Below are 23139 nucleotides of genomic sequence, written 5' to 3'. Positions count from 1 at the left end.
CCTTCTGGGATGGGAACAGAGAGTTCCACAAGAGTGAGACTACGTATCTAGCTCTGAACTTTTATAAATAGGATTTTGAAGCGAATCTTGAAAAAGATTTGTTAGATTCCTTTAGCTCCCTCATCAGAATATCATTAACAAGGTAGGAAGAATTTAGATCATAAAGCTCTATCTGCTCAGAAAATATCCCTACTTACTATTAAGAATTACTCAATAGATTGAGTTAAGAAGAGTAACCAAGTCAACCCAATCCACCTGGAGCTGTCCAGGTTTTAACAGTGAAAATCCTGTGTCCAGGGCAACCCCTCAGTCCCGAGCAAAACCAGGATAGTCAGTCACTCTCAGCCTGTCCCTGAGAGTTATGAGGCAGAGAGGAAAGAAACAAAAGGGAGGAAAGCAAAGTAAGTCGTCACAGTTCCCAATAATCAAAGGAGGATAACATGGCAGGCAGAGCTGCCACTTCCTAACCTTAAGACACATCATAGCAAACACGGTGGGGGCCTATGTAGTCATACAGCTAGAAGCACTAACAACCACTTCTTCCAGCTGCCTTCTCTCTGTGTACTGGATTCTGAATTCTCTTCAGTAGCCAAGCAAAAGCCGCCCCCCCCCCCTTCACAGTCCAGGCTAGATAGAAAAAGGGAAGGTCAGTGGCTGCAGGACATGTCAGACATCCAGAGACCTGCACCTAACAGAAACTAATCTGAAAGAGACCCTACTAATAGTTCCATCAGCCTCAGATTTCACCTCCAAATGTCAAGTAGTAAGAGGTATTGCCCTGAGTACCAGAGGAGAGCAAAGACATTTTACCCATGGGCTTTGGGATATTGCACAGCCATATCCTCCCTCCTATCTCTGCTGACACTAACAGAATGGGCATTCTTATCCAAGGAAGACTGGGTATTACCCAAAAGGAATTCTTATCAGATTACACTAACCTTTAAATCGATTTATAGATAAAAGAAAGGGCTACGTTTTTCTGCCTATCTGAGTTATAGCATGAGTTTCATGTGTGATTCTGCTGAACTTATAGACTATATGAGGCAAAACAGCTGATATTGTTAAGACTCCCGCATCAAAGGATGCCAGCCACCCAAACTGAGCAACTAGGGTTTGGCTCCATCTCCTAGCAGAAGCAAAGTTCTCTGGTATTTTTAATCAGTGAATCAGAAACAATGAAGTGCCCTATAGGTCTATGGTTACCTAGCACTGTTTTCCATTCTTGCTTTACATAGCAAAGAAAAAAGGTTAACAGCTCTTGTCCTCAATTAGGTTTTCTCTTGTTGTTTTGTTTTGTTTTCACTAAAATAGGGTTTATATCCAATTTCCTACTCTCCCTGGATTCACGTAAGCAAGGCTTTTTTACCCACAGCCCTGAAACTAAAAAAAAAAAAAAAATCTTACTGATTCACATTACCCACTAAGAGGCTTCAGCATTCCAGTTGCCCACAAGACCTTTAATAGCTCAGACCCCCTTTGAAACCACCATGAATCCCTTTAAATCTAGAGGATTATGTTTTTGAAAGAATGAAATAGGAAAAGAGAAGCCTTTAAAAAAAATCCTCCTAAGACATCATAAATCAAACAGTCAGTATATTTGCTTGATTTACTGGAGTCAAGCTGGTTTATACTCCTCAAGATATGTTTACTTATTTTTATAAAACATTCTCCTTAAAACCCAGGTGTTACGTATAGTTCCTTCTGATTAAAACTGCAAATTAATTCTTTAAAAACCTTAAGAAAATACACTGATTTCAGAGCCAGAACGGTTCCCCTAATACCACCCTGCTTCTGCATCCTTTCATCCGTCCTGCACAGCTTGACGAAGTTGACAATTGCAGGCAGTCAGATCACTTTTGTCACAGGGAAGAAAAATGATTACTTTCGTAAGAGAAAGGAAAGAATAAGAAGGAATCCATATCCAGCTGCTCCATCAGGAGAAATCAAACTCTTCCTCACACTCACTAAAAACTCAATGCTGACACAATCAGATGGCTGAGGGGAAAAAAACAAAAATCAAGTAGTAATGAAGAAGGAGGGATACCTGCAAAGTATACCCACGAAAGTGAAGAACTCGAAGTTCTGACACCGAAAATGGATTGTCACAGTGAGAGGAAACTTTTGCTGATCACAGTACCAAAGCCAGGATAAGATTGTTAAACACAATGTTCGTGTGACCAAGACAAATCTATGTAAGTTCCATTGTGTCATATTACCACCAGGTCGTCCAGATAAGCAGTGATATTAACAGACATGAGTGCGGTAAGGGCATTTACAGTTGGGATCTGGGAGAATGAAATATGGCTAATGACTCCAGTGGTTGATCAGAATTACATAAAAGCTATGGCTAAACGGTTTCTGAAGATGATGAAAAAGAGTCCTCTCTTCGTGTTCTTTGCTTTTTTTACCGAACAGGCCATTTGTATTATTACAACCAACAGGAAATTGGAATGTAAGCTGAAGTTAGTCAGTGAGTCATTGCCACGGTGAGCAAGCTTGAGGAAAAAATAGTCTTAAAAGATAAAGAAGGATTTGTAGGTGCATACAAAGTATATTATGTTTAAGATGCATTTGAAAAAATGGCTAGAATTGCAATGCATATACACGGGAAATCCAACAAATTTCACTTTTTATAAGAAGCAAATTCTCTTAAGACAAAGTATTATTTTAAAAAATACTATGCTAAGCCCTTCTATAAAAATGGAGATCCTACATTACAGAAAGAAGCACATATTTTACCTCTGTAAATTTTTTGCCATTAAAGACAGGCTGTCTTGCTGTAGGATATACAATTACCCAAGCAAGTAGATGAAGAAAGTCCCCAAATCTTATCTGCTTCAAAATAGGGTAATACTTAAAGCCTTCCAGAAATTCTACTTTCTGTTCTACTCTTAATAGCCTCCAAAAAGATTAGGAAGCAGTTGTTTTTCCCAGGTCTATATATTAAAAAAATGTTATTTAGGGACTCTGAAACACCAAATAGAATGTATCTGGATTGGCAAGGATAAGGCTATCTATACTCCAAAACGACACTGAATGTTATACACACACACACACACACACACACACACACACACACACACTTTTTCACTTAGAGATGTTCATGTAAATATATTAAGGGTTTGAACTTTCAAGTAAATTTTCTAAGGATCTTTGATCTTATGTCCTGCGTTTATTCATTCATTTACTTTAAGTAGCCTCTTAGGGGATTGGCTTGGAGAAGCAACCTTGGACATCTATTTGCAGCTTGCATTAATACAAGGAGAGCTGGTTTTCGATACTTAAACCTGGAGTCTCCTACCTACCATCTCATGGGTCTAGTCTGAAACACCACAGCTGGGATGGGACTGACTGTGACTGACCTGCAGCTGTAGAACAGAAGAAACAGGGATTAAACACGGTACTGCAGGTAACAGCAGATGTCAAACGCAAAGGTGCCAGAGGCAAAGCACCAAGAACAGGTCCTGAAACAAAGGCCCGTGAACACAGATTAACCAGAAGGAACGAGTCAGTAAGGGCGGGGTTTGGGGCCATGAACCGGGAGCAAAGCCAGGGAAGGGTTCCTATGGCATCAGTTCAGACAGGCAGATCCAAGAAAAGAAATGCTGGCCTTGACCTTCAGCAGGATGAGCTGCTAAGGGAGCTAGGCCGACACATTAGGTTTAAGTTGGCCTTCTCTTGTTGGGGGGTAGGAGGGGGCAAGTTATCACGAGCTCAAATCGGCTCATCCTGCTCAGAAGTATGCCTCTTCAGCCATTTTCCAATCCCCTTTCTCTCCATTGCAGAGTTGAGCTCATTACTTTCCTGAGTTCATGGCACCTTCTCCTCATGGGTCCAAAAACACCACCTTTGATCCCCATTTCCCATTCTCTTGCTCCAGAGGAAGCATTCCAATGCATTTAGACCTGTACTTTTGTTTGTATGTATCCTGGAAATTTCAGATTATCATGATATGTATATCGATTTTACATAAATGCAGTTTTCCTTTGTATTTCCTTTTGTTTTTACCATTCACATAGCATTTAAATTCTATCCATATAGCGTTCATCTAGTCCAGGGTATAGAACTTCCACCTGATTCTCCATAAAGCACATTGACCATATTTTAGCCACCCATTCCCCTGTAATTGACTGCCTCCAGTTCCCACCAGTCTTGGACATGTCTCTTAGGGATTTTTTTAAAGAATGTCTGGAATATTTATCCAGAAGCAAAGACTAGGTTGTAGGGTATTTACTGAAACATAATATTTAATACAACAAGGTAATGTCTGGTTGCCCTATCAATCTGTACTCCTACCAATACCATGTGATTGTTTCATTATCTCCACATCCTTGAAAAACTTAACGTGGTCTTTCTAACTGTTGGCAGTGAAAAGGGTTGCCAGCGATGGCCTATGAGCAATCCACCTGTTTTTGTAAAGCTTTATTGGAACACAGCCATGTATTGTCTACAGTTGCTTTCGTGCTGTAATGACAGAGCTAAGTAATTTTGACAAACTAGGAAGACCTGCCAAGCCTAAAATATTACCTGATTCTTTAAGAAAAAGTTTTATGAGCGCTAAGAAGTGATCTTTCATTACTGCCTAAATACTCATTTTCTGATTACTTGAAACTGAGCATCCTTACATGCCCACTAGCCTACTGGTTTTCTTCTTTTGTAACTTATCTGGATACTTGTTTGTACCTTTTTGGATTTCCTTCTCTCGTTGACATGCAACAGTTATAGTTCAGAAAGTAACTCCTTATTAATATTAGGCTTTGCAAATACTTATTTCTGTCACTTGCCTATTAACTGTGCACATGGTAACCTTCAAAGAGAAAATCTTAATTTGGGTATCAAATTAATCACAGTGTACCTTATGGTTGGTGATTCTGAGGTTCAAGAAGTCCTTCACTGCATGGTATTAATCTTTATTATGTGATTTGTTTTGACTGAGAATATTTCTCCTTTGGTCTATTACTGTGGTGGATCGCATCAATCAATTCCCTGGATTTATGAATTCCTATAGCTATTATCTGAATTAATATGGTTTGTATTTGTCTTCTTTTACACATATGTATGCTCCCACTCTTGTTCAACGGAAAAAACACATGCATTCTATAATGCAGGGGTCAATGGAAAAAACACATGCATTCTATAATGCCTGGGTCCAACAATACCTGTTAAAACTATAAAATTAGATAAAAGATTGCCATGGCCAGTATGAAAAGGAATCCAGTGTATTTTATTAGACCAACTCTATAAATCCATTGTTAGTATGCAGAATACCAACTCTACAAAACTCAGAGACACAGAGAAACACATCTAAACACTGCTTAGTAGTGTTAGAGTATACCGAGCTCTACTAGTCAAAAATTTAATTTTGAATAACCAAATAAAGTTTTCCTTCTGATGTATACTTAGCATTTCAAAAATCCCTACTTTTACTATGTTTTCCACACTAGCCTTACCATTTCTATTCAACCAACATTAAAAATTATTCCATTAAAATGGGTTGTCCAAAAGAACTCTTATGGGCACATTTCCAAAGATTTTTATCTTAATTCATATGTCACTTAGTTGCTTTGTCCTTTTTTAATGAATGTGAGAGATTTTCATTACCTTTTTTCGTTGTCTTTATGCCCATATGAGAATATCTGTGGAAGAATCAAAAATACAAACAGCTTTCCCTCATTTTTAGTCTAGTAAACCAGGCTGAATTCAGACTGAGTAATGGCAATGGATATATGATAGTTATTAGTAGGACTAAGAAAATCCACTTTACCAGCTCCACACAATTTCTGTACTCCTTAGGTTTAAATGTATTACATCCAAATTCTGATACTTTGCTACTGTTAAGACTCCTTTTACTTCAGTTCCAGAGTTTAATGAGTTTCAAATTGACAACATTCCAACAAAATGAAAGATCCAAATGTTTTATTAAGAAACTTTGGTACAAATTTCAGGATTTAGAGACTAAGCCATAGAATTAAGAATTGTAGAGAACCTTATCCAAGAAACTTCAAATATTCACTTTCTAAATAAATATTTAGTCAGAAACAATCAGGTATGTATGTTTTAAGCTTTGGCGTCTAAGAGAAAAGAGGTAATCATATGGAATATGTCAATATTCATTCTCTGGTAGAGATCATCTCTAGAAAATAATCATTTGGGGTTCAGTGGAACCCATAGGACCCCTAAGATTCTGCCGAACAGACCTATCTTTAGGTCTTGTCTAGAAATTGACCAAGTGGCTTGTGCTGCTCCAAATCAGACTGATGGAACGTCTTGCTTCCAGTAAGTCTCCTACGGTTAGGTAAAATAGGCCTGTGGTTCTCCTACATGCCATGCTGGGTGTACCAAGAATGCAAGGCCCTGAACCCTCTTTTCCAGTTCCATTTTTAGAGTTGTATCCACCATGAATAACCTTAACAAATGAAGTTACCTCCATCCTGGTTTTGTTTACTGCTTGATATAGAAGCAGCAGATTCCCCACCCTCAGGGTTCCTCAGCCACAATGCAAACCCACCATGTGTTTAGCATACATCTGATCTATATTGTTTCACTTCCACAGGACCTGGGGTAAAGGTAACCCACTACAAATAGGCTGTTGATCCTGCTGCTTGCTTTGTCACGAACAATAAACCTTCTGACCATTAGTATTCTATTTTCTGCCAGCATTGATGAAATAGTAACAGACTTATTAATAACTTCTAAGGGGTAGGGGGAAATCACATTCCTGACCTAATATCAATAACAACTTAGTTTAAGTTTCCGGTCAACTAAAATCTATTAAGAACCCAAAAATCTGGAATAAAAAGCAGTATGGAAAATCTTTGGATTTCTAGATCTTTCATTCTTTGAATAATTTTTTAAATTAAAGAAAAGAAGAAGATATTCCTATAGGGCCTCTCAATTTTAAACTACCTTTCATTTATTTTTTCTTCCTGCTTCCTCAACAAGAAAGTGCAACTTTAACAAGCCATTTAAGAGCAAAATAAAGCCTAAATGAGAACCCTGAAGACTTTCTTTCTCTAAACTTATTTGAATCACAGGGGGTACATGATAGTTTCCAAGCTCAAAATTCTACACTCAAGAAATCACGTAAGCCAGGAACATGATTCTTGGGGCAACAGTACAAGCTTAGAAGGTGGAAATGTCAGAAGAAAAAAAAATCAATAAGAGAATGTTTATAAAAAGAGGCTTTAAGATAGGACAGAAAAACAAGAGGAAGGACACTTACTGAAGGCAAATAAGAAGCTGATCCAACCTTAGCAGGTGTCCACAAAGCCAAATGTTACATAAATGAAGTCTTGTAAAAAATAATGTGTCAAGGAGGAATAGGTCTTCCAGGGTGGGAGATTTAGCCCAGAAGGGTATAAAGATAATACAGAAGCATTAGAATTCTTGAAATATTTATAATATGGTTACTATTTTATTAACTTAATAAGGAGCTGTTGAGCTTCTACCACAGGACAGGACCTACTTTAGGATCAGGGGTTAGCTAACCATGACCTGATGGCCCAATCCAGCCCACCACCTATTGTGTAATAAAGTTTCACTGGAACACAGCCACACTTAAATTCTTAAGCATTCTCGTATCTGCTCTCACACTACAACATCAGAACTAAGTAGCTGCTACAGAGACCATATGACCCATCAAGACTAAACTATCATCTGGCCCTTTACGAAAGAAGTTTGAAGACCTGTGCTCTTGATGACAGACATACCACGAGCTAAACAAGTCATCACCTTCATAGAACTCTCACTCTAATGGGGAGCAGACTATGAACAAATATATACATAAGAATGTAACATTTTCGGGTACTGAGGTGATACAAAGAAAAAAAATGAGGGGCGCCTGGGTGGCTCAGTCATTAAGCGACTGCCTTCGGCTCAGGGCATGATCATGGGGTCCTGGGATCGAGCCCCGCATTGGGCTCCCTGCTCTGCTGGGAGCCTGCTTCTTCCCCTCCCACTCCCCCTGCTTGTGTTCCCTCTCTTGCTGGCTGTCTCTCTGTCAAATAAATAAATAAAATCTTAAAAAAGAAATGAAAGGATAAGGGGAAAGACTTTCTATATATTAACATAGGGCATCTGCTATGTTGTACTCCTATTTTAAGGTAATTTATGTTAAAAATCTCACTTCTAAAAAGGCAAGTTTCAAAAATAAATTAACGCATTTTCCATTTATGATTTGTAATTTACCTTTGTTAAACTAAACTTCAATACCATGCATCCAGAGGAAAAAAACTTTACAGTCCAATTTTCTACCCTACATGGATTGACTCCATTTAGCAAATGAAATTACCCACCAGTAGAAAATTTTAATGTCCTCTTTTACAAAAATGGCCAGCCTGTGACAGGTAAGAACTTAAGGAAAAGCAGTCCTTAAAAAATAGAAAAACTGAATTTCTATCATAGATATTTAGAAGTGAAAAAGCTGTAGATACATGTATGGCAAAGGGGTATATGGGAAATTTCTCTACATTCGTCCCAATTTTCTGTGAACCTAAAATGCTCTGAAAAATTAAAGTCCTAGAAATTTGAAAAAAAGGGCAGGGGATCATTTTGTTTGGCTTTTTGTTTGAAGAAGGAATCAAATCCCAGAGATGCTAGGCCGACCTAGCTCACGGAACTGGGCAGTGGCAGAGGCAGGGACGGCAGCAAGGTCTTCTGCCCCCAGGCTTCACTTCAACACAGCCACGCAAGAGGCACCTTGGAGAGCGGCATCTGCAGCCTGTCCCACCTGCACACTAAGCATTAGGAGACTTGAACTCTAGTCTCTCTTTTGCCACAAACTGCAGTTATTTAGGTTATTTTTTAAAAGATTTATTTGACAGGGAGCATTCACAAGCAGGGGGAGCAGCAGAGGGAGAGGGATAAGCAGACTCCCTACTGAGCAGGGAGCCCTATGAGGGGCTCCATCCCACGACCCTGGGATCACGACCTGAGCTGAAGGCAGACGCTTAACCAACTGAGCTATGCAGACACCTCAATTTTTTTTTAATTGCAGATTCACATGCAGCAGTTTCCATATCTTCATTTCGTTTTTTATGCCTCTCCCAAACCTACAACCCTAGAATGGTAACACTGCAGAGTGCAAGGTTAAGAATGAGGGTTCTGGAGCCCAACTGCCAGGTTTCAAATCCTGCCAAGTTCCTTACTCACCCTCAAATAGATCAGAAACCTAATCGTGAACATGGATAAAACCTTGCCCCGTGGTGCTCCACCTTCCCACTCGGTGTAAAGCAGTGTATATAAAAACAAAACACAACAACCCTCTTCTTTTAAAAGGATAATCCCAGTACCTACCCTCCTAGGGTTGTTGTTAGATTTAAATTGGCTTACACATATAAAGTGCTAGAGAGAGCCTGGCATATAGAAATGCTAGAAAATAATGCCAGTTACTTAAAAATTTCTACTTTTGAAACAGTAGGAGTGGGAAAACATCTAAGACCTCTAAGTCATGAAAAGGTCTGTGTACTCTACAAACTGCCACTTCTCTATTTATTTCACCATACCCCTAGCTTTCTAATTGCAGCTCCTGACGCTGTATAGGAACTCAATCCATTCTTCCATTAGACTCCTCCAAGCAAACATTTAGGTTGCTACAACCCCTGTTACTTATAAATGAGGTCCAAATTACTCAGAGGAAATTTAGTAATTAATAAGCAAACGCTTTATTTAAATGTCTGTTTCGTGTGCAATACTCCTGGGTCAGCAAACTGATCATCATTTTCAGGGAAGGTGTGTTTGGGGTATGGTAAAGGCCATTTAAATAGTAAATATATCAGTGCTGAATACAGTTAAATAATTGAATAAAATCCTCCCCTATCACAGTACAATCCCACATGAAAAAGTAAATTTTTTAGATCTACACCATGAAAACGTTGATTACAAAATAGCAGCTTTGAAAAGATCAAGTCAAATGTGTAAAAGCCAGAAACAGCACAAGGAGTAATGTGTGGGTCTTGGAAAATACAACATAATATTTGAAGCTGTACTTTTTTATAGCTATGTTGCTTTTCCTTACCAGGTGCTCATAAAATCAACAGACTTCAAACTCAGCAACTGACAGCCTCTATTTATCCACTGACCTCTGGACCTGGTTCTCTTCAATAAAGACAGGAGAAGAGCTCACCTAAATGAAAAAAAGCCTTTAAACGCTACAAAGTTCTTTTGTGAAAAAGAAATTCATTACTATAATATCTTATCTGGAGATGCCATGTTTGCTGGTCTAACTCCTATGTGACTGTAGGTAACGGGCAAAGGAGCCATCACTCAAAGTTCACGCCTACCACAAGTAGTTACACATTCCACTCCATGCTCTTAAAACTGCTTCAGGCTTTAGATCCCTGACTTTTCACTATGGCTATTTTGCAGGAAAACATTAGCAACATTTGTTATCAATAGCAATTCCAAGTCCTGTGTGTGGGAAAAACTCTTCAATAATGCATTGCTTCCTAATGATTTTAACCAACAAGACAGACATTGATGAATTTCAATTCAGGCCTGGAACAGCACGGTCCACAAGTCAGTATTGAACACTGCCCTGGAAAATGGCTGGATTCATTAAGACCCCAGGAAAGTCTCTCATTAGGTGAAGAATAATGGCTTTGGCAGCAATTTTCAAGGCAGGTTGAAAATATCACTTCCAAAAGCAAACCTTTCCACCAAAATGGTAACCAGTTTGCTTTAATATTGATTCCACTCAAAATTAACTATTCAATGCACTGGCTCATGATCATAGAAACTTCCAATTGTCATTTCAGCAGTAAACATCAGCTATAGAGTATCATAACCACTTACAGAAACATGATCGTCCAGTGTTATGTGACACCCATTGTGAAATGCATCAGCACCAAAGGCTATTATGAAATAGATCAATACTTCCATTATTAAACATTAAAAAGGGAAAGTAATACCCTCACACATATCAGTTTCCATTTTGAAGATCCTATTAAAAACAAGGCTGAAAAATTTTCCAGGATCCTGATATTTTTCAGAGCAAATTACTAATCTTACACTTTTTCTTTATAGAGGGAGCCTTACATGGTCACTTCAGTGGGAAAGTTCATGATATAACTAATCACTAAACCTGCTTTTTAACAGTTCTTAGTAACGATGAAAATTATTTCAAGCACATTCTTGGCCTCCACATAATAATCATTCTGAGTGCAGTTGCTTTTACACGAGTTTTACTATTGTTTCTGGGGGAAAGGGGGAATTCCCTGTGTTTTTTGATATTGTATATCCACGTATCCACACTTCTGAATAAAAATAATTGCACTACAAAAATCCATTATTGTATACGATTTATTTGTGTACCACTTAAGGAGGACTGTTGGGCAAAACGTGCATTTTATTCACATTATTCATTCTATCTGGAACTGGGGAGCTTAGCAAGCATCTCTTTCCTTCCTTCCAACACTCTCCCTGTCCTAAGGGAAGGTGAAAGATGGAAGAGCACAATAGAATATAACAGGAATACAAATGTATATATTTTTCAGCCCAAAGGAAGGGTTGGCAACTGAATAGATTGTAAATAATTTCTCCTATTCCATACTCCATGGAGTTCAGTTTGAACTTGCTAAGAGTTGAAGCTGAGCAGCTCTCTTCCTTGAAACTCTAATGTATTTTGTAATTTAGGTCAAAATATCTTCAGGCATAGATTAAATCCAAGAGTGAGGGTATGTATCAGTAAGGTTTGTTTTTAATCTTCCTTTGCTCCTCACACTTTGCCTTCCTGCAGATAAGAAATGCAAAGTATCTCCTGGCACCTGTGAAAGACCTTGAGGAAGCCACAGCCACGTCAAGCTTCTGTTTACCAATAAAATGTTAAATGGAGCGAGGGGAAATGAATGGGGGAGAGGAAATGAGAAGAGGGAGTAAAAGGGAGAAAACACAAAAGCCTACTCAAAATAAGGTACCCAAATGAGCCAGACTAAAGCTTAAATCTGTTTTCATAATTAACACAGCTGTGCTATAATTTGATTTTTATTCTAATGATGCCATTTAGCTATGCCTTGAATATTAAAAATGAGCAAAGTATAAGCTTATTGATCACTTATAAATCATTTCTATTTGGGGTTTATTTCCTGACTCATTTTTGAAAATAGGTTTTCATTAACTAATGTATAGTTCTAAGGGTAGAAAGACCGTAGAAGGTGACATGAAAAGAGAAATGAAATCATTTTACACCCTAATCCAGCAGCATTCAACATATTAATATTGCCTGCAGTGTTTGTAAAAATTTATAATGTGAAGGCTCTACCAGAAATTAGAAACTTAGTGACTGGGCTCAGGCAACTTTTTTAATTCTTCAGTGACTAAAATACGGAGCCAAGACTGAGAGCCACTGCTGTCAACCAGTTGCCTCATACCAATGTCTTTCTTCAGTAAGATCATGAAGCCAAAGAGCTTCCATAAAAAGTCTTTTAAATACATCAGCATGTTTTCTCTGGAAAATAGATGCTTGAGGCAGAAAGGTTCAACACTGAAGAACTTTAGTGCATCTGAACCTCAACTCATAGATACCGATCTGATTTGTAACAATTGCAAAAAGTACTCGTTTCATAAACATCTGAGAAATAATGATTTCAGAAGGTTAACTGAGAATTTAAAACTAGTTAAAGTTTTTGTATGAAACCAGTCTGAATGTTGAACTTTTCATCCAGCACATGGGTCACCATTATTTTTAGTAAAACTGAGAAGCAGATAAGAAAGCAAGGATTATATGATATGAAGTACTTTAGTTCTGCATAAAGCACCCTCCAAAGCAAACTTCTCTACCTTTACCATTAAGGTGTCACTGGTGATATAGCTAATCTCTTCCTGACTCCTGGCCCCCTACCCCCAAAAACTGACTTTGAAATAGCATATCAAATGTAAGGCAGGCACTCATAAAGCCGAGTTCAAGTACACCTTTGGAGGACAGCACTTTGCTTATCTTGGCATCACATTGGCTGATCCGAGAAATAGCAAGGACAGAAGTAGGCAGCCCTGGAGTCAGATGATCTGTCCAGCCCTGGGTCACCTGCTGGTTAACTCTGGAGCCTTGGGAATGTTGTGAAATGTTCCCACCTGTTAATTCATATAGTTCCTGTCTCAGTTGTGAAAGTTAAATGAGCTTACAATACATGGCAAGTGCCTAGAACAGTTCCTGGGATGCTAAGTGTGAACTCATTATTACTACCTGGTAATACAGGAATTGAATGAATAAAAGGATGGATGGGTAGATGGATGGATGGATGAATGGATGGATGAATGGATGGATGAAAGAATGTTTCTTAGGAAAAGGCTTTCGGTCTTACAGGTTCTCCTATCCACAAAACTTTCACCTACAGGGTCACATTCACTCACCCCTAATGGGCACTATAGACAACTTACAAATGGCAGCATAATCCTTGATAGTTGAATCACAGCAAGAAACCAGGGACACCAAACAGGAACGTGCCAAAGAGAAATTGCCTGTCTTTCTCTGTTTTGCATAAGCCAGCCCTGCAGGTGCCTGGACTTATGCCCAGACATTCCCAAAGAATTGCTCAAGTAGCATAATTTTCAGCACCTAAGAAATATAAAGCCCAGAGGCCTTGAAAAACCAGAAAAATACTTTAACAGAATTTTAATAGTCATATTCCCAACTTTACTCCATCATGCTTCTTAAATACCAGAACAGGCTACAGAATTCATTATAGAAGTGTACTAAGATACTGAAAAATACACAAAAACAATCATCTCCTACTCTCTACTCACTGTCCAACAAGTAACTACAAAAGCCAATTCACTTAACCTCATTTAACTATGTTTATGGCCAGGAGAATCATGGGGGGGGGGGGGAGAGATTTTCAAATTATCACCAGTTATTAAAAGTACTTGTTTTTTAAAGATGAATTTTTACAAAACTGATGGCATTGCTGTCAAAGATCCTCATTACAGGAATCCATCATAGGGATTATTACTTAATTCTAACCTAAACATAGAAGTTCCATGAGGCTCAACAGCCACTCTGCTTCAAGAAATAGCCAAAAGCACAGGGGGGGGGGGGCATGGATTCCGACACTTATGCACCTCAAAGTACCTCAAAGAGATTCCAATTTTAAACTGACAGTCACGCTCATGAAATTCTCTTTTCCACTTTTCTCCTGTTCTCTGACTACTCCATCCCTCTGGCCCTAGAAGGTTCTGGTTCTCTGCTCCCACATCATGGACGTCAACCCTCTGCTCCTGGCACTCTTCAATCACACATCCCCCAAATACTGATAGAGTTTCAAAGGTTTGAACATTTCACTTCAAATTTATCAATTGTTAATTTTGATTTATATTCTTCTAACCTATTTAACACTGTCATCAGGTGTGTGAGTTTGGTTTTCTTTTTTGGCTTAACATTTTAAAGTTTTCTTCTATAACAGTTTATAAGTTTTTAAATGGCACCTCTAACAGTTTGAAGTTTCAGATATTGGGACATTTACATAAAGCACGTTCTCTTGTCTTCCTGGAAATATTCCATACTTTGATTTTTTTAAAATTTCATCAACAGCCTCTTTTCATCAAAATAATTTATTCAAACTTTCACTTAATTTTTCAAGTAATCCCTCACTTTTCTCTCAACACGTTGGAAATGAAGAACATGGGGAAGTGTGAATCTCGTACTTCTCTCCTCCTCCCCCGGAGTTTATTTTAGGTGTTTTTCTACATTGCATCTTCAAGAATAGATGGTCTATTTGTGCTCATTAGCTAACTTCTGATTGCTTAGCAATTCCCTTAGGCTGAGTAAAGATTAGCCTTTTTTCTTCTGCAAACTCAGTGCTACGCTTGCCTTTCTGCCATCTTGATAGTATTATGAAAGAAGAAGGGAGAGATGACAGGAAAAGAGGTGGTTCCAAAAATAAAACCAAGTAATCACCGAGACAGGCTCTTTTCCTTCACACATGTCCTGGAATACAAAAGCTCCAGGTGGCATTCCTCAAATTCTCAACATGCTTCTGACCTTACAAAAGCCCAGGAGGGGCTGAAGTTTATAAACTGATCCAGGAGACTCTTAAGCAACAAGTACAGCGAACAGAACAGGGTATAATCTTTGAATCCTCAGTGATCTGGTTTTTATTTTCCTAAATTAAGGTTTATTTCCATGTGGGGCCCAATTTTTCATTCCATATCAAACAGTTCCACTTTTACTTCAAAAGCCATGCTTCCAGGCAAGTTACCACACCTGCTGGTCTCTCTGCTCCACATGCTCTATGCCTGTTTTTGGTTTCAATACAGGAAGACAATATTCTATGTAAAGGGGAATAATTAACTGATTTGATAGTGTTTCCTCCCCCTCAAGCACCATTCTCATCTTCCTTCTTTCTCAGTGCTATAGATATCCACGTGGGACACTTTGGCTTCAGAGAAATCATTTCAATAAATACCTTATATTACCACCATAAAATACAGTGAAACACTGAATATTCATTTTTCCTATCTGGGTAAAAGCCAAGACTGAGGTATTCTGGCACAGGAAACCAGGCGATAGCTCTTCCCAAAAGGAACTGGGTGTTTTGCTCTGTTTTTGTCACACTGCTTTGCATGGAGTAGGAAGCGGGGCACCATGGAGAGGCAAGATTTTAAGCCTGTCCACGATTAGGTTTCAGGTATATTTGAGGTATTATGGCAAGGGTTGGGAGCTTGGAGATGAACCACATGGGAAAGAGGATCTTGAGAAATAAGGACGCTGGAATCACAAAGCAAAGACCAGCACCATGGCCAGAGATGGAGGGGAACGGAACTTCCAGGCACAGAGTGGGGGCTGGAACTGGAGCTCTTCCTGACTCCACGTTACTCCCAGGAGTTGTGCACTCCAGTAAATAAAAGAGGTTTGAAGCAGAAAGAGTTGCCCCACCAAATCCAAACACTCCAGGTATGCAAGCCACCCTGCTGAGGGACCCCACAACACAGAGGAAATCAATGTTTAACTTACTTCAAATAAAGTGCTGAATGTTCCCAGCACCAAAAGAGTGGAGAGTGAAAGTAACTGGGTTCAAACAGCAGGGATTTTTTTTTCCTCTCTCTCTTTCTTTTTTTTTTTTTTTTTAAGTAAAAGGAAAAGAGATTACAGAGAAGTATGAGAAAGAGGTGGGATCAGATAAGCCACAGTACGACAGATGAATTCATGAGACTCAAGGCCTTCCACATCTCAAAAGCTTCCAGAAACACCAACGTATCTTCTCTTGCACAGGCTGCCACACCCCAGGAAGCCAAGCGGATCCTAAACTTTGAGCTGGATGCATAAAAAACAGATTTCGAGTTTTCTCCTTTGGGCAAGGGGTTTATGTGTGTTCTGAGGATGGGAAGAAATGTGCATATAGGTATCTGGTGGCCACAGAAGAGGCCTACAGTAGGGACAGAGTGTTCACCAAAGATTCAGGCTCCTATTCAACGTTCACACCTAGTCAAGGACATTCCCAGCGCCACTTGGATGGGCCCTGTAACTGAGCTATATATACAAATCTAACTGAACATTCCATAAAACCAAATTTTTAAAGCTACCCATTGAATCAAAAAGTGAACAGGGGGATGCAATCTATTCTATCTGAATAAATTTGTCACATTAAATTATGATTATAATTATAATAGTAACTTAAACTTGTGTAAGTTTCAAATATATAAGTAGGAATTCTACATACAGCATTATAACATGCTAGATCTCCTCTAAATAAATACCTTTAATATGACAGACTTTAAAGTATTTTTTAAAATTCATCTGGCAAGAAAAATGGGAAAATTTTCAGAGGCCAAAAATGATAAGAATAAATCCAAAGGGGAAACCAGGTGCACAAACCAATGGCCCTCCAAAAAACAACTGTAGACACTTGCTTTTAACTTACTAAATATAAAATGGGGGGGTGGAGGGGGCCAAAAACAATAACCTTATGGCGTCCAAAAGATGAGAAGTCAGATCACAATCTTTCAAAAGGCTAGTAACCTCCACCCCAAAAATGAATGCAGTAGACTAACCTATACAAAGAAAAGCCCCCCACAAAGGAAGGTAATAAAGAAAATTGCCTGACCAGGCATAAGCCATGGAGGGAGAGAAAGGAGTCTCACCTAAAAATTCCTAATAAGGCTAACTTCCTAAAAGACGCAGGATCAGAATTTATATCATTTTCATGATCTGAAAAACCTCAAATAGCGGATTAGGTTAAACTAGCCCAAATTGTGGTGCCCCTAGATACTTGGAAAAGGCAAACATAAATCCTGTCTGGAGAAATTACCTCAACCCCAGGCTTCAAACAATTCCCACAAATAAAAGACTCAGCCATCATAAGCTAACAGTCAAAACAAAGTCACAACAGGAAACAATCCTGTGTGAGTGAAACGCCTACAACAACTAACCAGACCCAAAAAAAACTGCAGGTGTTTAAATTATCAGACACAGAATATAAAACATGAATAATCAATTTTTTAAATAGTAAAAAAACAAAACAAAACAAAAAACCAAAAAACCCTGGCTGGCTCAGTCAGTTAATCATCCAACTCTTGATTTCATCTCAGGTCATGATCTCAGGGTCGTGAGATCAAGCCCCGCTTAGCTCAGCACTGGGTGTGAAGCCTGCTTAAGATCTCCCTCGCCCTCTGCAACTCCCCTCTCTCTAAAATAAATCTTAAAAAAAATTTAATGAAGTAAAAATTTAGTTAAAAAAAGGATAAAACTATCAAAAACATGATTCAGCAGATTAGTAAGCTATAAACAGAAATGAAAAATGCAACATTAATATTAGATATTCAACGCACGGGTTAAAATAACTTGACACAGAAGAAAGTTAACGAACTGGAAGAGCTGAAGACTAAATGCAGAATGTAACAGCAAGAGACAAAAAGATGAAAAATACGGAGTCTAAGAAGCTAGGAAACACAAAGTTCAAACTGAGAAGATAAAATACAGATCTACTCAGATTTCCAGAGAACAATTCTAGAAAGAAATGAAGCATAACTGAAGAAATACTAATGAGGAACTAATGAAAGATGCCCATGCTCAGGTTTAGGTATCCCCCAAAATCACAAGCCGGGTGAACAAAGAAATCCACACCTAGACTTGTTATGGTGAACTTAAAAGAATAAAAAGGTCTTAAAAGCAACCAGAAAAAAGGAAAAAACTGAACAATGCATTTGAAAGTAGACTCCTCAAAAACTAAAATGGAAACTCAAAGATAGCTCCACAGAATCTTCAAGGTACTGACAAAAAATAATTCTTAAACTCCAAATGATTTTTGACACGGGTGCTATGACCATTCAATAGGGAAAGGACAGTCTCTTCAACAAAAGGTGCTGGGAAGACTGGATCTTTACATGCAGAAGAATGGATTTAGACCCTTACCTTGCACTATAGACACAAACTCAAAATGGACGAAATACCTAAACATAAGACCTCAAACTATAAACCTCTTTAAAAAAAAGGGGGGGGGTGGTGACATTGGACTTGGCAAGAATTTCCTGGATGTGATACCAAGAGCACAGGCAACAAAAAAAAAAAGTTTTTTAAGAAGTGGAACTACATCTAAAGTAAAAACAGCCCATCATGTGACAAAAATCAACAAAGTAAGTAGGCAACATATGGAATGGGAGAAAATACTTGTAAATTGTCTGATAAGTGGTTAATACACAGAATTTATAAGTGCCTACAACTTAAAAACCACAAATAATTTAAAAACCAACCAAGGACTTGAATACACATTTCTCCAAAGAGAATATACAAATGAATATAGCAATAGGAATATAGAATATAGGAGTATAGAAACAGATATATACATATGTTTAATTCCAGTATAGTTAATATACAGTGTTGTGTTAGCTTCAGGGTTATAACATAATGATTCAACAATTCCATAGATTACTCAGTGCTCATCAAGGTAAGTGTACTTCAAAAAAAAAAAAGAGAGAGAGAGAGAGAGAGAGGATGGGGAGGAGCAGAGGGAGAGAGAGAGTCTCGACCAGGCTCCAGGCCCAGCAGGGAGCCGATGCAGGGCTCAATCTCACAACTCTGAGATTATGTCTGGAGCCAAAAATCAAGACTCGGATGCTTAACTGACTGACCCATTCAGGTGCCCTAAGATAAGTGTACTCTTAATGCCCTTCACCTGTTTCACCAATTCCCCAACTCCCCCATATGGTAACCCTCTGTTCTCTATAGTTAAGAATCTTTTTTGGTTTCTTTCCTTTTTACATTTAAGTTCCACATATTAGTGAAATAATTTGTCTTTCTCCAACTGCATTATTTTACTTAGAATTCTATTCTCTAGATCCATCCATGCTATCGCAAATAGCAAGATTTCATTCTTTACAGCCAAATAATATTCCATGTGTGTATGTATATGTGTGTATATATATACACACATATACATACACACACACGCCACATTTTTATCCATTCATCTTTCAATGGACACTTGGCTTTTATAAATAATGCTGCTATAAAATATAAGGATGCAAGAAACCCTTCAAATTACTGATTTCATATTCTTTGAATAAACACTCATTAGTGCAATTACTGGATCATAGAGTGGTTTTCTTAGCTTTTGAGGAACCTCTATATGGTCTTCCACAGTGGCTGCACCAGCTTGCATTCTTTTTTTTTTTTTTAAAGATTTTATTTATTTGACAGAGATAGAGACAGCCAGCGAGAGAGGGAACACAGGCAGGGGGAGTGGGAGAGGAAGAAGCAGGCTCCTAGCAGAAGAGCCTGATGTGGGGCTCGATCCCAGATCGCCGGGATCACGCCCTGAGCCGAAGGCAGTCGCTTAACCGCTGTGCCACCCAGGCGCCCCCCAGCTTGCATTCTTAACAGTACAAGAGGGATCCTTTTTCTCCACATCCATGCCAATACTTGTTTATTGAATTTCTGATTTTCGCCATTCTGACAAGTCTAAGGTGATAGCTTATTGTGGTTTTTATTTGCATTTCCCTGATGAGTGATGTTGAGCATCATTTCTTAGGTCTGGTTGGCCATATGAATGTCATCTTTGGAGAAATGTCTGTTCATGTCTTCTGCCCAATTTTAGTCGGATTATTTAGGGGTTTTTCAGTGTTCAGTTGTATACGTTCTTTATAGATTTTGGATACTAACCCTTTATCAGCATATCATTTGCAAATATCTTCTCCCATTCAGTAAGCTGTCTTAGTTTTGTTGATTGCTTCCTTTGCTGTGTGGAAGCTTATTACTTTGATGCAGTCCCAATAATTTATTTTTGCTTCTGTTTCCCTTGCCTCAGGAAACATATCTAGAAAGAAGTTGCTATGGTTAATGTCAAAGAAGTTACTGCCTGTGCGCTCTTCTAGGATTTTTATGGCTTCACGTCTCATATCTAGGTCTTCAATCCATTTTGATTTTATTTTTGTGTATACTGTAAGATACACCATTTGTTGAAGAGATTTCTTCCCATTGCATATTCTTGCTTCCTTTTGTCGAAGATTAATTGACCGTATAATTATGGATTTATCTCTGGGCTTTCTATTCTGTTCTATTGATCTATGTGTCTGTTTTAGTGCCAGTACCGTAGTGTTTCCATTACTATAGCTTTGTAATATAAATTGAAGCCTGAAATTGTGATACCTCCCATTTTGTTCTTTTCAAGATTGCTTTGGCTATTGGTGCCTTCTGTGGCTCCATATAAATTTTAGGACTGCCTGTTCTAGTTCTGTGGAAAATGCTAGTGGTATTTTGATAGGGATTGCATTAAATGTGTAGACTGCTTTGGATACTATAGACACTAACAATATTTGTTCTTCCAACCCATGAGCATGGATTTTTTTTTTTTTTTTTTTTTTGGTCTTCAATTTTTTTCCAACAGTGTTTTATAGTTTTCAGAGTTCAGGTCTTTCTTTCACCTCTCTGGTTAAGTTTATTCTTAGGTATTTATTTTTTGGTGCAATTGTAAAGGGGATTGTGTATTTCTCTTTCTAGTGATTAGTATATAGAAATGCAACAGATTTCTGTACATTGATTTTGTATCCTGCAACCTTACTGAATTCATTTATCAGTTCTAGATTTTAATGAAGTCTTTAAGGTTTCTACAGATGGTTTGTTATCTACAGATAGTTTTATTTCTTTCTTGCCAATCTAGATGCCTTTTATTCCTTTCTCTTGTCTGATTGCTGTGGCTAGGACTTCCAGCACTATGTTGAATAAAAGTGGTGGAAGTGGACATCCTTATCTTGTTCCTGACCTAAAGGAAAAAGCTGTTCTCTGCCTCCCCCCCACCTCCCCACCGCACTGAGTATGACATTAGCTATGGGTTTTTCATATAAAGACTTTATTATGTTGTGGTAGATTTCCTCTGAACCTACTCTGTTCAGAGTTTTTAATCCTGAATGGATGTTGTACTTTGTCAAATGCTTTTTCTGCATCTATTGAAATGTTCATAGGGTTATCTGTTCTCTTCTTGATGTGACATAGCACATTGACTGATTTGTGAATATTGAACCACCCTTGCAACCTGGGAATAAATCCCACTTGATTGTGGTGAATGACTTTTTAAATATATTATTGGGTTTGGTTTGCTAATATTTGTTAAGGATTTTTGCATCTATGTTCAGAGGTATTGGACTGAAGTTCTTTTTTCTGTGGTGTGTTTTTTTGGTTTTGAAATCAGTAATGCTGGTCTCACAGAAGGAATTTGGAAGCTTTTCTATCTTTTTTGAATAGTTCAAGAGGAATAGCTATGAACTCTTCCTTAAACATTTGGTAGAATTCAAGTGTAAAGCTGTCTGGTCCTGTCTTTTGTTTGCTGGGAGTTTACTGATGCAGTTTCACTGCTGGTAATCAGAAATCAGTCTGTTCCAATTTTCTGTTTCTTCTTGCTTCAGTTTTGATAGGTTAGGTGTTTCTAGGAACTAATTTCTTCTAGGTCGTAGAGGTTTTGGCATATAGATTTTCATAATATTCTCATTATCCTTGTATTTCTGTGGTGTCAGTTATTTCTCCTCTTTCATTTGATTGTTTGAGTCTTTTTGATGAGTCTGGCTACAGGTTTAACAATTTTGTTGAGAACCAGCTCCTGCTTTCTTTGATCTGTTCCATTGGGATTTTTTAGTTTCTTGTATTTCTGCTCTAATCTTTACTATTTCCTTCCTTCTGCTGGTTTGAAGTTTTGTTTATTCTTTTTCTAGCTCCTTTAGGTGTAAAGTTAGATTGAGATTTTTCTTGCTTCTTGAGATAGGCCTGTATTGGTATCAAGTTCCCTCTTAGAATTACTTTTGCTGCATCCTGAAGATTTTGACCATTTTCATTTTTCTTCATGTCATTTTTCATTTCTTCTTTGATTTCTTGGTTGACCCATTGTTTAGTAGCCTGTTATTTAACCTCCATGTACTTGTGCTTTTTCCCAGATTTTTTTGTGGTTGATTTCTAGTTTCATAGAGTGGTGATCAGAAAAGATTCATAAGGATTAAATTCATACTATGCATTTGTTGAGACTTGTTTTGGACCTAATATTTGATTATTCTGGGGGAATGTCTCATGTGCACTTGAAAAGATTGTGTATTATGATGTTTGGGGGTAGAATGTCATGAATATGTTAAGTCCATCAGGCTCAGTTTGTCATTCAGAGCCTGTTTTCTTGTTGATTTTCCATTTGGATAATCTGTCCATTGATGTAAGTGGGGTGTTAAAGTCCCCTACTATTATTTTATTACTATCAATTAGTTCCTTTATACTTGTTATTGTTTTATGTATACAGTAAACATCCTTATCCTTTGAGACACTAATATTTATAACAACTAATTGTTTAGCGTGTGCCTTATAGGTGACAAATGTTTTCATGTGCATGGCCCTCTGTCATCCCAGTGATCATTGTGACTATGGAATATTTAAGGCATCTATTTCCCAAATATTAGCAAAACAAGTCAAGAGGTCTTCTTTCGTAATCCACAAACCCAATTTCATACAGGCAGTAACTATGGTGCCTCTCTTTACAGAGAGGGCCAAACTCAAGTTGCCAGCTTCCCACTGGTGACTGGGGCAATAAGCCAGGATACAGAGAAATGAAGTGGGATCAGGTGCTCTTCAGCAAGTGCCTAGCTCTGCCCAGAATCAGTCTGGAAGCCTCCTCCAGACAACGCAGAGAAGCCAAGCTGAACATATGCTCACAGAAGGGGAGTCAGGAAACAACTAGGACGTCA

The sequence above is a fragment of the Ursus americanus genome, chromosome 2 (genome assembly GCF_024610735.1).
Source record: "Ursus americanus isolate L20-20 chromosome 2, mUrsAme1.1.p, whole genome shotgun sequence".
In the NCBI taxonomy this organism is placed as follows: domain Eukaryota; kingdom Metazoa; phylum Chordata; class Mammalia; order Carnivora; family Ursidae; genus Ursus; species Ursus americanus.
The sequence above is the reverse complement of the archived record's forward strand: the minus strand, read 5'-3'. Positions refer to the sequence as shown.